Here is a 17,857-nt window from a genome sequence, read left to right on the forward strand (position 1 = left end):
AGATTAAATTAACAAGGACATGTTTAAAAAGTAACTAGATTCCCAAACTATGCTGGAAGCATAAGTAGCAGAAGAGAGATGGAATTTGATTATAAAAATAAATTGTTGCCTTCGGACATTCTGTTCTTCTAGAAGAATTTAGAAATGACAAAACATTCTTGCAAGGATCCTCAGCAGAAATACATTTCCTTAACTTATAACCATGGTAGACAACTTGAGACAAAGTAAAACAATATGGTCTGGTGAAAGACCATATAATCAATAGAGAATAGTGACAAAATGAAAATAGTAAGGGTTGTAGGGACTTAAACTATAATGATATCTTGTGTTGAAAATGCTGATACCCTTTCACAATTATTGATGACCTTTCTGCTTTGTAATATGTGACATTTTTCCCAGCTCTGACTTCAGGATATTCAAAAAGAATAATTTTATTCATGTCAAGGCTAGATAACTGGTTCAAGTTGCCCTGAGCAGTGAAAGAAATAATCATCAGAAAACGAAGTGTGAAGTTAAGCAATGAACAATAGACCTTAAAATTGTAGAGGCTGTAATAATTATCTTAAAATGCATATCATGAGATACAGATGCAAATACATGGGAATTCTAACTTCAGTACTGCCCTAATAACGCCTAACTTAAGGTCTAGCTATCACAGAGCTAAAATTATACATTGTCATAGTGTTATGTCTGAATAGCTAACTCTCGGAATCCTGAACATTATACAATGGATGCTCTTTTATATACTAATTTTGGGGTTGTTTATTGCACTAAATACCTGAAACACTAGACTGTGACTCTACTCTCTTGTTTCCCAGGATCTTCATTCATCCTCCTCAATGATATTCCATCATATGATCAACCAGTACTTCCTAGTAATCCTGGTGGTGGCAGAGACATACCTTTAATCTCCCTTCAGTTCCACTGGGAAGGACTTGCTTCCAGAAGAAGCTTATTTAATGAATTTTAGTTCACCCACCTCCCCAACTTCTGTGATGACACAAATACTATTTTTATGTGTTTATTTATATATTTGCATATATCTTCCACCTTCCCTCACCACAAAGAACTCTTTCATTCAGTTATTCAGCTAGCATTTATTGAAAACTTTATCTGTGTCAGACAATATTTCTGGCATTATAGAGCTTCCACTCCAAAGAATGATTCACAAATACCAGTCCAGCATCATGGTCTGAAGTCTCTCTCTGCTTACTCCTTCTCTCTCACTTTATCTTTTACAGACAGATAGTACCATTAATTAATCATTTTCATTTCCAACTCCATTTTGGCATCTGCTTCTTAGGATACTCCTTCCCATCCTTGTATATCTGAATAATTCTTATTCAAAATTAAGTATAAAGGAGGGATGAATTGACTAGACTTTAACAATGCAGTCTAGGTAAGGAAAAGAAAGTGATGTGTTCTCTATCCTTCATTACAGGAGACAAAGATGATACTTATACAAGGGAGCTGATAGTTGAATTGGATTTTCTACTAAGACTATTTTTTTATGCACAAAGTAACTATGACCGGATCTGTAAACATTAAGCCCATTCATGGGAAGTGTATTAAGACCAAATGACTGGCTGCATCTTGCAGTGAATATTTTTTTTCCAGGTTTTTCCTAGGAGGCACTCAAGTTACTCATCACCCATGAGATCACTAACATCTCACACCAGGATGCCATTCTTTCTGTTTTTCAGGATTAGAAGCCCGAATTTGGTACCACTATCCTGTGTGTTGTGCTTAAAGGCTGTCTACTTGATTTACTATTTCATTTGTTTATTTATCTTCCAGTGATTCTGTTAGACATTTTCTGAAGAAAATGAAAGGACTTTTGCCAGGCTTTTTGCTACATTCAGTTCAGTTCAGTTCAGTTGCTCAGTCATGTCCGACTCTTTGCGACCCCATGGAGTGCAGCACACCAGGCCTCCCTGTCCATCACTAACTCTCAGAGCCTACCCAAACTCATGTCCATTGAGTCAGTGATGCCATCCAACCATCTCATCCTCTGTTGTCTCCTTCTCCTCCTGCCTTCAATCTTTCCCAGCATCAGGGTCTTTTCAGATGAGTCAGCTCTTCGCATCAGGTGGCCAAAGTATTGGAGTTTCAGCTTCAACATCCGTCTTATCATCACTTATTGCAATGACTAGCACTCAGTATGTCCCTGATAAATCTACCACAGTGAAAGTGTTTCATTATTGGACTTCTTAACAAATAAACTCTCTCTTTGCTCAATTGCATTTTCCTCAGGTCGTGACTTTGCTGCCTTAGATATCTAGTTGAGGATCTGTATTAAGAAAAAAGAAAACCAGCAACACAAATTTTATTGTAATGTGATATTTGAGGCATTTCATCACTGAATTGTTTCTTATGATTGTCAAAACATGTCAAGGAAATGTAAGTATGAACAAAGATGGTATTTAGATTTAGTACATTATTTATTAGCCATACTTCCTCAATTATTGAAAATTAGCATAAGCAACTCTGCCAATACAAAGTGAAAGGTATTCTCTTCTCATTAATTATAGAGACATTCCTTTCTTGGCATTCACTTTTTATATTACCATTAAAAAATAGAAATTTAAAAGAGGAAAACAACATTTAAGTCTTTAGTTCTGGGTTCATTTTCTCAGAAGGTAGAATTCTTGAACATATGGCTACTTGATTATATAAATTTATGATTGCTATCTATGATATTATATTCTTTGCAGCCAAAGATGGAGAAGCTCTATACAGTCAGCAAAAACAAGACCAGGAGCTGACTGTGGCTCAGGTCATGAACTCCTTATTGCCAAATTCAGACTGAAATTGAAGAAAGTAGGGAAAACCACTAGACCATTCAGGTATGACCTAAATCAAATCCCTTATGATTATACAGTGGAAGTGAGAAATAGATTTAAGGGCCTAGATTTGATAGATAGAGTGCCTGATGAACTATGGAATGAGGTTCATGACATTGTACAGGAAAAAGGGATCAAGACCATCCCCATGGAAAAGAAATGCAAACAAGCAAAATGGCTTTCTGGGGAGGCCTTACAAATAGCTGTGAAAAGAAGAGAAGCAAAAAGCAAAGGAGAAAAGGAAAGATATAAACATCTGAATGCAGAGTTCCAAAGAATAGCAAGAAGAGATAAGAAAGACTTCTTCAGTGATCAATGCAAAGAAATAGATGAAAAGAACAGAATGGGAAAGACTAGGGATCTCTTCAAGAAAATCAGAGATACCAAAGGAACATTTCATGCAAAGATGAGCTCGATAAAGGACAGAAATGGTATGGACCTAACAGAAGCAGAAGATATTAAGAAGAGATGGTAAGAATACACAGAAGAACTGTACAGAAAAGATCTTCATGACCCAGATAATCACAATGGTGTGATCACTGACCTAGAGCCAGACATCCTGGAATGTGAAGTCAAGTGGGCCTTAGAAAGCATCACTATGAACAAAGCTAGTGGAGGTGATGGAATTCCAGTTGAGCTATTCCAAATCCTGAAAGATGATGCTATGAAAGTACTGCACTCAATATGCCAGCAAATTTGGAAAACTCAGCAGTGGCCACAGGACTGGAAAAGGTCAGTTTTCATTCCAATCCCAAAGAAAGGCAATGCCAAAGTGCTCAAACTACTGCACAATTGCACTCATCTCACATGTTAGTAAAGTAATGCTCAAAATTCTCCAAGCCAGACTTCAGCAGTATGTGAACCATGAACTTCCAGATGTTCAAGCTGGTTTTAGAAAAGGCAGAGGAACCAGAGATCCAATTACCAACATCCGCTGGATCATGGAAAAAGCAAGAGAGTTCCAGAAAAACATCTATTTCTGCTTTATCGACTATGCCAAAGCCTTTGACTGTGTGGATCACAATAAACTGTGGAAAATTCTGAAAAAGATGGGAATACCAGACCACCTGATCTGCCTCTTGAGAAATTTGTATGCAGGTCAGGAAGCAACAGTTAGAACTGGACATGGAACAACAGACTGGTTCCAAATAGGAAAAGGAGTTCGTCAAGGCTGTATATTGTCACCCTGTTTATTTAACTTCTATGCAGAGTACATCATGAGAAACGCTGGACTGGGAGAAACACAAGTTGGAATCAAGATTGCCAGGAGAAATATCAATAACCTCAGATATGCTGATGACACCACCCTTATGGCAGAAAGTGAAGAGGAACTCAAAAGCCTCTTGATGAAAGTGAAAGAGGAGAGTGAAAAAGTTGGCTTAAAGCTCAACATTCAGAAAACAAAGATCATGGCATCCGGTTCCACCACTTCATGGGAAATATATGGGGAAACAGTGGAAAAAGTGTCAGACTTTATTTTTCTGGGCTCCAAAATCACTGCAGATGGTGACTGCAGCCATGAAATTAAAAGACGCTTACTCCTTGGAAGCAAAGTTATGACCAACCTAGATAGCATATTCAAAAGCAGAGACTTTACTTTGCCAACAGAGGTTTGTCTAGTCAAGGCTATGGTTTTTCCTGTGGTCATGTATGGATGTGAGAGTTGGACTGTGAAGAAAGCTAAGCACCGAAGAATTGATGCTTTTGAACTGTGATGTTGGAGAAGACTCTTGAGAGTCCCTTGGACTGCAAGGAGATCCAACCAGTCCATTGTGAAGGAGATCAGCCCTGGGATTTCTTTGGAAGGAATGATGCTAAAGCTGAAACTCCAGTACTTCGGCCACCTCATGCGCAGAGTTGACCCATTGGACAAGACTCTGATGCTGGGAGGGATTGGGGGCAGGAGGAGAAGGGGATGACAGAGGATGAGATGGCTGGATGGTATCACTGACTTGATGGATGTGAGTCTGAGTGAACTCCAGGAGTTGGTGATGGACAGGGAGGCCTGGCGTGCTGCGATTCATGGGGTTGCAAAGAGTTGGACATGACTGAGCGACTGATCTGATCTATGATATTATATACCCATTAATTGTACATTTGTCCTTTTATAGAAGTGAATACAAATTTATAAATAGTTCAAAATACAAAATGCTGGGTAGTAAGGTAAATAAGAATTTGATCTAGGGATAAAATTATCTTCTTGTTTCTATAGGCATTTAAATATTCCTAACGTTGTGATCTGTTTATGGCCGCATCTCACAGGATATGCAGGGGACAGGCCCATGGAAAAGACTGAGACCATGTGTCCTTAGGGTATATCATCTTTGGACAGGTCCTGCTAGGCTCAGATTTAATTGTGAAGCCAAAAGCAGTTGCTCTTCTATGCTAATTCTTGTAAATCCATCCCTGCTTTTTTATATCTAGAATCCTTTTTTCCTGCAGTTTTGAATATTTTTGTATTCACAGACCCAAGGAGAACTCTTCATATCATTTGGTTCAAGATTGGGTAGGGATCTGGGGCTGAGCGTGATGGGAGAATAGAGCTTTCTCCACCCAGAACAACTACTCCAGTAACCACTAGATGCCACAATGAGAACTCACTAGGTAGTGAACTGTTATAAGAACAAATGACCTTCTTCTGAAACATCAAACAGTTTTCTTAAAAGGAGGAGAGAGATACGCAAGTAATGGCATCTGGCAGTAAGAAGCACTTCATGCATGCCGTAGAGAAAAGGGTGCTAGCACAGCCTATACATCATGGGTGCTGAGGCAGGGAGTCAGACAAGGTGAGGAGGTGCGGAGGCCCTGCTTGCCTGGAGGACAGGAAGGAGCCCCTAGGACACTGAGGGCTTTAAATTCTTTAGGTGGAAGGTTCAGACGGTAAAGACTCTGCTTGCAATGCAAGAGACAATGGGTTCCATCCCTGGGTCAGGAATATCCCCACGAGAAGGGACTGGCAGCCCACTCCAGTATTCTTGCCTGGAGCTTCCATGGACAGAAGAGCCCCCCACTGCAGTCTGTGGGGTGGCAAAGAGTTGGACACGACTGAGCATCTTAATACACACAGAGTTCATTAGCAGAGATCTGTACCTGAGGTTCCTTCCAGGGATCAGCTGCCAGTCGTGTCCAACTATTGCGACCTCTGGTCTGTAGCCTGGCAGGCTCCTCTGTCCATGGGAATTTTCCAGGCAAGAATAATGGAGTGAGTTGCCATTTCCTTCTCCAGGGGATCTTCCTGGTATAGTACGCCAACTTTTACTTCTTCTGAGTCTATATAATGGTTTTCATATTTTTGTTTATTGAAGCATAGTAAGAATATTTTATATTCTGTTTGATTTTAAGTCACTATGAGTCATATGCTGCTGTCTTCTTCATAAACCTGTTTTATGATTTTTATAATGCAATTATCTTTCTTGGAATTTTATTGGTGAGAATTCTCTGATGCTTGAATTGAAAGTGGGTCCTTGTAGAGTTGATTTATATTTGCTTCCATCTGTCACTTAAAATTACTACCTTTCTTCAGGGCCACTTTGAGATAAATTTTGACTGTGAGATCTTTCACATAATGTGGGTTCCAGCTAAAAACCTAGGTGAGAGCCAACTTAATGTGGTAAATCCTTTGGAGGGATTTTTCCCTTTAGTAAATGGTAATTTTTGAGGCAGATTATATTTTTTATAGCACCCTGGGGGTGTATTTGTGTTTTTAGAACTTCCTTACTCTGATGACAAGATCTTTTAGATTGGGTGTTCTGTGGCTTGGTCATGTCCAGTTCTTTGTGACCCCATGGACTGTAGCCTGTCAGGGCCCTCTGTCCATGGGATTGTCTCAGCAAGAATACTGGAGTGAGTTGCCATTTCCTTCTCCAAGGGATCTGCGTGACCTAGGAATGGAACTCGTGTATCTTGCGGCTCATGCATTGGCAGGAGGGTTCTTTACCCCTAAACCACCTGGGAAGCCCCTCTTTTGGATTGGGGTTTCTTCTAATAGATGTTATAATTTGGGTAGGCTGTGGACTTTTATCATCATCTCTAAGGCCTCTTGATGAGGGTGAAAGAGCAGAGTGAAAAAGCTGACTTAAAACTTATTAAAAAAAATACAAACAAACCTAAGATCATGGCATCCAGTCCCATCCTTTCATGACAAATAGAAGGGGAAAAAGTAGAAGCAATGACAAATTTTATTTTCTTGGGCTCCAAAATCACTGCAGACAGTGACTACAGTCATGAAATTAAAAGATGCTTGCTCCTTGGAAGAAAAGCTATGACCAACCTAGATACCATATTAAAAAGCAGAGACATCACTTTGCCAGCAAAGGTCCATCTGGTCAAAGCTATGGTTTTTCCAGTAGTCAGGTATGGATGTAAGAGTTAGACCATAAAGAAGGCTGAGTGCCAAATAACTGATGCTTTTGAATTGTAGTGATGCAGAAGACTCTTGAGAGTCCCTTGGACTGCAGGGAAATCAAACCAGTCAATCCTAAAGGAAATCAACCCTGAATATTCACTGGAAGGAACGATGCTGAAGCTGAAACTCCAATACTTTGGCTGCCTAATGCAAAAAGCTTACTCACTGGAAAAGACCCTGATGCTAGGGAAGACTGAAGGCAAAGAAAATAAGGCAGCAGAAGATGAGATGATTAGATAGCATCTCTGACCCAATAGCCAGGATATAGTGAAGGACAGGGAGGCCTAGTATGTTGCGGTTCATGGGGTTGCAGAGTGGGACATGACTTAGCCACTGAACAACAAGGCCTTGAATGGCCATGAAATATCAAGTCAAAGGTATTACATAAGGTAATTTCCTTTAAGGATAAAGCCACATTTAGAGCTCTACTTGTGTTCTAGACTGTAGAGCAAGGCTTGGCAAACTATCTTTGGACCATGTAGTAAATATTTTAGAATTAATAGACCACATACTGACAGGCTACATAATTTCTGTCATATATTCTTCATCTGCTTGTTGTTAGTTTTTCTTATAACTCCTTAAAATTGTAAAAACTATTCTCAGCTCTGGGCCATGCTTTTTATTTTACCCATTATTAATAGACTTCTACTTAAGAGTCTAAATTCCTCTTTCAATTAAATTTTGGCCTCTGAGATTCTTTGTAATTCACTGATATGTTTTTAAGTCTATGAAAGTTGTTTTCTGGCATTTTTAATAGTTTTCAGATATATGTCATTCAGGACACCCCATTACTGCTGGAAATAGAAGTTTTAGTCTTTTTGTATGGAGTCTGTAAATATTTATTTAAATTAATGATCATATTTGCCATTTTATATTCTTACTGTGTTTTTCTTCTATCTCAGACCTTTTTGGCATGATATACTTTCTCTTTACTAGCATGTGAGATGAGTGTAATTGTGCGGTAGTTTGAGCATTCTTTGGCATTGCCTTTCTTTGGGATTGGAATGAAAACTGACCTTTTCCAGTCCTGTGGCCACTGCTGAGTTTTCCACATTTGCTGGCATATTGAGTGCAGCACTTTCACAGCATCATCTTTCAGGATTTGAAATAGCTCAACTGGAATTCCATCACGTCCACTAGCTTTGTTCATAGTGATGCTTTCTAAGGCCCACTTGACTTCACATTCCAGGATGTCTGGCTCTAGACGAGTGATCACACCATCATGATTATCTTGGCTGTGAAGATCTTTTTTGTATAGTTCTTCTGTGTATTCCTGCCACCTCTTCTTAATATCTTCTGCTTCTGTTAGGTCCATACCATTTCTGTGGAAACAGTGTCAGACTTTATTTTTGGGGGCTCCAAAATCACTGCAGATGGTGACAACAGCCATGAAATTAAAAGACGCTTACTCCTTGGAAGAAAAGTTAGGACCAACCTAGATAGCATATTGAAAAGCAGAGACATTACTTTGCCAACAAAGGTCCATCTAGTCAAGGCTATGGTTTTTCCAGTGGTCATGTATGGATGTGAGAGTTGGACTGTGAAGAAAGCTGAGTGCCGAAGAATTGATGCTTTTGAACTGTGGTGTTGGAGAAGACTCTTGAGAGTCCCTTGGACTGCAAGGAGATCCAACCAGTCCATTGTGAAGGAGATCAGCCCTGGGATTTCTTTGGAAGGAATGATGCTAAAGCTGAAACTCCAGTGCTTTAGCCACCTCATGCAAAGAGTTGACTCATTGGAAAAGACTCTGATGCTGGGAGGGATTGGGGGTAAGAGGAGAAGGGGACAACAGAGATTGAGATGGCTGGATGGCATCACTGACTCGATGGAGTTGGTGATGGACAGGGAGGCCTGGCGTGCTGCGATTCATGGGGTCACAGAGAGTCAGACAGGACTGAGCGACTGAAATGAACTGAACTGAACTGAACTGATCTGATACTTTCTCTTTCAAATATATACTTCAGTTAGAGTTATGTTGGCTAAACTTTTGCAATATGTATTCTTTTAAAAATATTATTTCACTATGCATTCCATTATATGTTCCATTTTATTTTCTTCAACTTTCTGAAGATACTGTGGACTTACTTTTATTTATCCCGAATGGGATGTTTTGTGAATTCTGATTCTGGCAATTTATATATTTTTAAAAATTAATTCCAGGAAATTTTAAGCTGTTACCTCTTTGAATGATCTTACCTAATTCTGCTTTGTTCTTTAGAATACTCCAATTAGATACATGTTAGACCTGTCAGTCTTCACTTTCTCTTTCATTATGTCTCCATCTTCTTCTTCCTCTGCTCCCTTTCCTCCTCCTCTCGTTTCCTGGTAATTTCCTGGTGTCTTTTTGGTTATTTTACTCTATCTTAGGGTGCCTTTTTTCCATTCTTCTTTTTCTTTTGATATTTTAAAGGGTTTGCGGAACATTCTATGTGGTAATTTTATGAGTTCTAGAATGAAAATACTGGCTTTTGCTAGGTATCTGGATGCTTTCCCCCATACTGGATAGTTGATTTAAATTAATTTATTTCTTGATTCAGGGTTTTTAAACCATGTGGCTATTTCAATGCCATTTCAACATGTAGTCTGATTTTTGAATATGTACTCTCAGGGAGGAACATTCTATTTCACTGTATTCTTAACAAAACCAGGGATTACCAAATTTTGTTGCTATCTCCATAGGCAGAGATGGATTATTTTATCAGCTTACTTTTTCACTAAAGGTGAACCTCTTCAGGAATACGCACTTAAAGGGTTTTCTCCATTCTATTTTCTATTAGACTTTTCCCCACTATATGCTCTTTGTTACCAAGAATCTGAAAATGCCCTCAGATGCAGCTTTTTTTCAGTAATTTGTGTGTTTGCTTTGGTTCTGGTCTCTTGAGGCTATATTCTTTTTTTCCCAGGTATACTTTTAAAAGGACATCATCACTGTTTTCACTAGTATGTTTGGGAGAATGAACATTTTCTGGATTTGTAGGATTTCCCAGAAAAAGATATTTTGTGTTGGCATCTTCAAAGTGAAAATGATAGTCGCTCAGACATGTCTGACTCTTAGTGACCCCACGGACTGTAGCCCGCCAGGTTCCTCTGTCCATGGAATTTTCCAGGCAAGAATACTGGAGTAGGTAGCCATTTCCTTCCCCAGGGGATCTTCCTGACCCAGGAATCGAACCTGGGTCTCCTACACTGCAGGCAGATTCTTTACTGTCTGAGCCACCAGGGAGGTGCATTGGCATCTTACTTTAAGGCGCTGACATCTTACTTTAAGTCTTTTTATTTTTTTCCTTCAGAGAAGACAAAATACTTATGATGTAGGATTAAATTCTTTATTGGAATCAGTTACTTTATCATGATCTTAGGGAATAACTTACATTTAGCATTTCAATATCTTCATCAACTAATTTGGCTTTCCTGGTGGCTCAGTGGTAAAGAATCTGCCTGCCAATGTTGGAGAGACATGGGTTCAATCTTTGGGTCAGAGAGATTCCCTGGAAAAGGAAATAGCAGTCCATTCCAGTTTTCTTGCCTGGGAAATCCCATGGACAAAAGTGCCTGATGGGCCACATTCCTTGGGGTTGCTAAGAGGTGGACACAACTGAGTGACTGAGCACAGCACAGAACACACATCAACTAAATTGCTGCTGCTGCTGCTGCTAAGTCACTTCAGTCGTGTCTAACTCTGTGTGACTCCATAGACAGCAGCCCACTAGGCTCCTCTGTCCCTGGGATTCTCCAGGCAAGAACACTGGAGTGGGTTGCCATTTCCTTCCCCAATGCATGAAAGTGAAAAGTGGAAGTGAAGTCGCTCAGTCGTGTCCGACTCTTAGCGACCCCATGGACTGCAGCCTACCAGGCTCCTCTGTCCGTGGGATTTTCCAGGCAAGAGTACTGGAGTGGGGTGCCATTGCCTTCTCCTTCAACTAAATTAGGGCCCTATTAATACCAGCCTCACAGTGTTGTAGGTTGGTATAGGCAGTGGGTATTAACATACTTTTCAAAACCATAATGCACTATACAAAGATTGGGTAATATTATTAACGTAATTACCAGTTCAACATGTTTCAATTAAGTGGTTCTTTAAACCAAAAAACAGAACTTTTGCTAATATATAATTATAAATTACTGTTTCAGATACAGAAAAATATTCCTTCATGGTCTTATGAAATTCAGAAACTTTTTTTTTTTTGAGAATAAAACAGAAAGAAATACATCTATAATCAGAATGAAAACTTATTTGTGTTTATCACTTAGAAAAATGGCAAAGTCAACTAAAGCCAATAGTTCTTTTATAATACTATGGTTAACTTTGATAATGTCTCAGGGAAGAAAACAAACCCAAATTCTCTTATTCCTAAGTCAAAGTAAAGCACAAATGTAGACTTCCTCAATATAAGAGGCTATTTGACAAGAAAGTTCAAATTAAACTCCCCTAAAATGTTTAACAAACAGTATATCTGGTTCTTGGCTGGTGTGGTATATAATACCATTTATTTATACAACTTTTAAGACATTTAATACCACTTTACTATATAGTTCATCTTTTCCATACTATATAGTTCATCTTTTCCACATTTCTTGCAATAAGTTTTCATATAATTTCAAGTTGTCATTATTTGTACTACTTACAGTGAAGTATTGTGTTTGGCTGCTACATCATTTACTTGCCTGAAATATAATTTATTACTTCATCTTCTAGCAAGGGCAATACAGGAAGACAGCTTTCTTTCTTAACCATAAATTGTTCATTTGATCACAAATATGTCTTGTTTCATGATGATCATAGGTAAAGTTATGGCTTCTGTGGAAAATATTGTTTTAATACATGTTCATTTTTTTGTTAATTATTTGGTAAAGAAGTAAAGCATTTAATATCAGTGTTATAAAGAATATGATCAATTTAGTTAAACAGATTTTTTTTTCTGATTGTGTAAGTTTAGAAAATTTGAAGGAAAAATAGAACCTACTTCCAAAAGCAAATTGAAAACAGCAATTCGTTCTGAATATGAATTCAATTTGAAACACATTTGCAAAGTTTTTATTTATCCAGTTTTAGGAAGATACTTAAAAAAATTTTCCATTTCTTAAACTTGAATTGAGTAATGCTTCTCTTTCAGGTATACTTCCAAGCACTTAATAATGTTAATATCCTTAAATATGCCAATACCCCTGTGTATCTGTTTCCTGCAGATGAATAAACAAAGAATATAGTATTTAAAAACTTGCAGGTTAAAAACTAAAAGGTTATTTAGCTAATAGATAGCAAAGTCAGAATTTCTACAAAGTTTTGGAGTTTCTATATTGCCTCCAACCAACATTTTGAAAACTTATTTAAAATTTTCTGTTCATATTGAAGAACAGACACTCAGAACTGTTCATTTTTTATGGATAACCAACCTGAAAATATTTGGATTTTTAAAGAATGCTCAATCAAGTGGATGTTTACTGATGTGACTTCAGTAAATAGAAAAAGCAAAATGAAGAATCTGAGGCAACTTGAACACATTTTTGTACACGGAGAGCACCAGAGGGCATGTTTTCACCAAGAAATAGTTCCTAAATTTTCCAGCTATTCTCTAGTGTCACTGTTCTGGCTGTAGTCTCCCTAAATGTGTTGACCAAGATACCCTTAATATTCCACTCAGCTCCACTAAATTTTAGACAGACTTCTTTACTATAGGACCCTGACCTCTTTTTCTGGGAGCATTTACCTAAGAAAACTTTCCATTGTAAATTCTATCTCTGCCTCTTTGAACTGTAAATCTTTTTTCAGGCTCTTGACAGTTTTACAAACCAAGACTCTTTCTGGAGTCCCTGGGAGCCCTCCCTTTGAAATGTAATCATCAAGAAAGATAGGGCCCCTGTCTTTCAATCTCCGAGGGAGGGTAAGAGCCCAACTTTGATAAGTGCCAGATAGCAAACACAGAAGGCCTAATTATTTTGACCAGCTTCCTCAAAATCCTCTAATTCTTTTCTACTAGCTCATACCTCTCCCTAGTGTTTAAGAATAAAAAGCTTTCTGTTTTGGTTCTTTTCCTCTGCCCCACTGCAAAATCTTAATCTCCATTGCAGTTGATTTGAATAAGGTCTTTCTTGCTGTTTTAAACAAGTGTCCAGTGTAGTTTTTCTTCTACAGCATTAATATACTGTGCCTTAACTCTGGAATACGGAGGTGGTCTCTACAGGCTCCAGAGGGGGACTATTTCTCTTTTATAAGAAAGATTTATACAAATTGTTGACTGTCTAGATTGTTTTTGCTTCTTTTTAGTCATTATTTTAGCTAGTACTATCTGATAATTTTTCTTTGTGATTCAGTATATAGAGACTCCTCCATCACAGGGCAGGCAGACTGAAAACCACAATCACAGAAAACTAACCAATCTGATCACATGGACCACAGCCTTGTCTAACACAATGAGACTATGAGCCATGCCCTGTAGGGCCATCCAAGATGGATGGGTCATGGTGGAGAATTCTGATAAAATGTGGTCCACTGGAGAAGGGAATGGCAAACCACTTTAGTATTCTTGCCCTGAGAACCCCATGAACAGTATGAAAAGGCAAAAAAATAGGAACTGAATGATGAACTCCCAGGTCAGTAGGTGCCCAATATGCTACAGATCAGTGAAGAAATAACTTCAAAAAGAATGAAGAGACGGAGCCAAAGCAAAAACAACACCCAGTTGCAGTTGTGACAGGTGAGAGAAGCAAAGTCTAATGCTGTAAAGAACAATATTGCATAGGAACCTGGAATGTTAGGTCCATGAATCAAGGCAAATTGGAAGTGGTCAAACAGGAGATAGCAAGAGTGAACATCAACATTTTAGGAATCACCAAACTGAAATGGACTGAAATGGGTGAATTTAGCTCAGATGACCATTGTATCCACTACTGTGGGCAAGAATCCCATAGAAGAAAAAAGTAGCCATCATAATCAATGAAAGAGTTCAAAATGCAGTACTTGGGTACAATCTCAAAAATGACAGAATGATCTCTTTGTTTCCAAGGTAAGCCATTCAATATCACGGTAACCCAAGTCTATGCCCTGACCAGTATTGCTGAAGAAGCTGAAGTTGAATGATTCTATGAAGACCTATGACACCTTCTATAACTGACACCCAAAAAATATATCCTCTTCATTATGGGGACTGGAATGCAAAAGTAGGAAGTCAAGAAACACCTGGGGTAACAGGCAAATTTGGCTTTGGAGTACAGAATGAAGCATGGCAAGGCTAATAGAGTTTTGCCAAGAGAACGAACTGGCCAGAGCAAACACCCTCTTCCAACAACACAAGAGAAGACTCTACACATGGACATCACCAGATGGTCAACACCGAAATCAGATTGATTATATTCTTTGCAGCCAAAGATGGAGAAGCTCTATACAGTCTGCAAAAACAAGACTGGGAGCTGACTGTGGCTCAGATCATGAACTCCTTATTGCCAATTTCAGACTTACATTGAAGAAAGTAGGGAATACCACTAGACCATTCAGGTATGACCTAAATCAAATCCCTACGATTACATGGTGGAAGTAACAAATAGATTCAAGGGCTTAGATCTGATAGAGTACCTGACGAACTATGGACAGTGTTTGTGACATTATACAGGAGACAGGTATCAAGACCATCCCCAAGAAAAAGAAATGCAAAAAGGCAAAATGGCTGTCTGAGGAGGCCTTACAAAGAGCTGTGAAAAAAAGAGAAGTGAAAAGCAAAGGAGAAAAGGAAAGATATACCCATTTGAATGCAGAGTTCCAAAGAAAAGCAAGGAGAGATAAGAAAGCCTTCCTCAGTGATCAATGCAAAGAAATAGAGGAAAACAATAGAATGGGAAAGACTAGAGATCTCTTCAAGAAAATTAGAGATGCCAAGGGAACATTTCAGGCAAAGATGGGCAGAAGAAAGGACAGAAATGGTATGGACCTAAGAGAAGCAGAATATATTAAGAAAACGTGGTAAAAGTACACAGAAGAACTGTACAAAAAAGATCTTCATGATGAAGATAATCACGATGGTGTGATCACTCACGTAGAGCCAGACATCCTGGAATGTGAAGTCAAGTGGGCCTTAGGAAGCATCACTATGAACAAAGATAGTGGAAGTGATTGAATTCCAGTTGAGCTATTTCAAATCCTAAAAGATGATGCTGTGAAAGTGCTGCACTCAATATGCCAGCAAATTTGGAAACCTCAGCAGTGGCCACAGGACTGGAAAAGGTCAGTTTTCATTCCAATCCCAAAGAAAGGCAATGCCAAAGAATGCTCAAACTACTGCACAATTGCACTCATCTCACACGCTAGTAAAGTAATGCTCAAAATTCTCCAAGCCAGGCTTCAGTAATACGTGAACTGTGAACTTCCAGATGTTCAAGCTGGTTTTAGAAAAGGCAGAGGAACCAGAGATCATATTGCCAACATCCACTGGATCATCGCAAAAGCAAGAGAGTTTCAGAAAAACATCTATTTCTGCTTTATTGACTATGCCAAAGTCTTTGATTGTGTGGATTACCACAAACTGTGAAAAATTTTTTAAGAGATGGGAATATAAGACCACCTGACCTACCTCTTGAGAAATCTGTATGCGGGTCAGGAAGCAACAGTTAGAACTGGACATGGAACAACGGACTGGTTCCAAATAGGAAAAGAAGTACGTCAAGGCTGTATATTGTCACCCTGCTTATTTAACTTATATGCAGAGTACATCATGAGAAATGCTGGGCTGGATGAAGCACAAGCTGGAATCAAGATTGGTGGGAGAAATATCAAAAACCTCAGATATGCAGATGGCACCATCGTTATGGGAGAAAGCGAATAATAACCAAAGAGCTTCTTGATGAAAGTGAAAGAGGACAGTGAAAATGTTGGCTTTAAGCTCAACATTCGGAAAACTAAGATCATGGCAACTGGTCCCATCACTTCATGGCCAATAGATGGGGAAACAGTGACAGACTTTATTTTTTGGGGGGGTTCCGAAGACACTGCAGATAGTGACTGCTGCCATGAAATTAAAAGACACTTAACTCCTTGGAAGGAAAGTTTTTACCAACCTAGACAGCATATTAAAAAGCAGAGACATTACTTTGTTCACAAATGTCTGACTAGTCAAGGCTATGGTTTTTCCAGTGGTCATGTATGGATGTGAGAGTTGGACTATAAAGAAAACTGAGTGCCAAAGAATTGATGTGTTTGAACTGTGGTGTTGGAGAAGACTCTTGAGAGTCCCTTGGATTGCAAGGGATCCAACCTGTCCATCCTAAAGGAACCCAGCCCTGAATATTCATTGGAAGGACTGATGTTGAGGCTGAAACTCGAATATTTTGGCCACCTGATGTGAAGAACTGACTCATTGCAAAAAGCTTTCAGTGCTGGGAAAGATTGAAAGCGAGAGGAGAAGGGGATGACAGAGGATGAGATGGTTGGATGATATCACTGCCTCAATGAACATGAGTTTGAGTAAACTTTGGGAGTTGGTGATGGACAGGGAGGCCTGGCATGCTGCAGTCCACAGGATCACAAAGAGTCTGACTTGACTGAGCAACTTACTGAACTGAACTGACATAGAGACTCAGATAAATATAATGCTAGTGGAACAGAACAAGTTAGGCTATGTTCCCAACTGGAAGAAGTATGAGCCTTTCATTTAAAAAAAAAATTCAACAAGTATTTCTATAAGGATTCATTCAACTAATATTAATTGTGCAATTCCCAGGCACTTTTGTAAGTGCCTAGGGTTACATGTACTGGAGGATAAGTGAGACAAATTCCCTGACCTCAAAGTCTTATTAATACATTCTATTAGATGTTGTGAGTCACACAAAGCAAGGCTTACAACACTTTTTTTTTTTTAGGGTAAATAAAATTCTAAACTGAAGAAGATATGTATGTATTGTATCTTGTGCATTTGACAATTGTGGGTAAATGTATGCACATGAGATAAGGTCTGAGGCTTCCCTAGTGGCTCAGATGGTAAAGAATCTGCCTATAAGGCAGGTGACCCAGGTTTGATCCCGGGATTGGGAAGATCCTCTGGAGAGGGAATGGCAACCCACATCAGTATTCTTGCCTGGAGAATTCCATGGACAGAGGAGCCTGGTGGGCTACAGTCTGTGGGGTCGCAACGAGTTGGACACAACTGTGCGACTAACAAGATTTGCTGCCAGTAAAGGGCTTCCCTGGTGGCTCTGAGAGTAAAGAATTCTCCTGCAGTTCAGAAGACCTGGATTCAATCCATGGGTTGGGAAGATCCCTGGAGAATGGCTACCCACTCCCTTGTATACTCCCAAGTATTCTTGCCTGGGAAATCCCATGGACAGAGGAGTCTGGTGGGCTGTAGTCCATGGGGCTACAAAGACATGACTGAGCCACCACGTTTACTGTCAGTAAAGCACTACATTTTGTCATTCTTTCTGTATATTTTCTTTACGTTCCCACTCTTATCTTAACAAAAAGGCCATTAAGTGCTGACATGTATTTGTCATCTCTGACACAGTTCTGGCTTGACATGATTTGCTCTATGCAAATCCTTAGGGCTGCCAAGTGGAGCAGAAGGCTGAGCTCTTGAGGAGAGAGATAATCTCACATTTTAGAACCACAGACACATGCACAAAACAT

At 39.1% G+C, this 17,857-nt stretch overlaps 1 long non-coding RNA gene across 1 annotated transcript in view; it reads right to left on the reverse strand.

The window, feature by feature from the left end:
• Positions 1 to 1,814: 1,814 nt before the first annotated feature.
• The window catches only part of LOC129629683 (uncharacterized), a 28,610-nt gene continuing 12,567 nt past the window's right edge, over positions 1,815 to 17,857 (reverse strand). The window contains exon 3 of the long non-coding RNA XR_008703310.1: positions 1,815 to 2,290. This is a non-coding gene — a long non-coding RNA (uncharacterized LOC129629683). The remainder of the gene's footprint in view (positions 2,291 to 17,857) is intronic.

This window comes from Bubalus kerabau, chromosome 1, assembly GCF_029407905.1.
Source record: "Bubalus kerabau isolate K-KA32 ecotype Philippines breed swamp buffalo chromosome 1, PCC_UOA_SB_1v2, whole genome shotgun sequence".
Classification (NCBI taxonomy): Eukaryota; Metazoa; Chordata; class Mammalia; order Artiodactyla; family Bovidae; genus Bubalus; species Bubalus kerabau.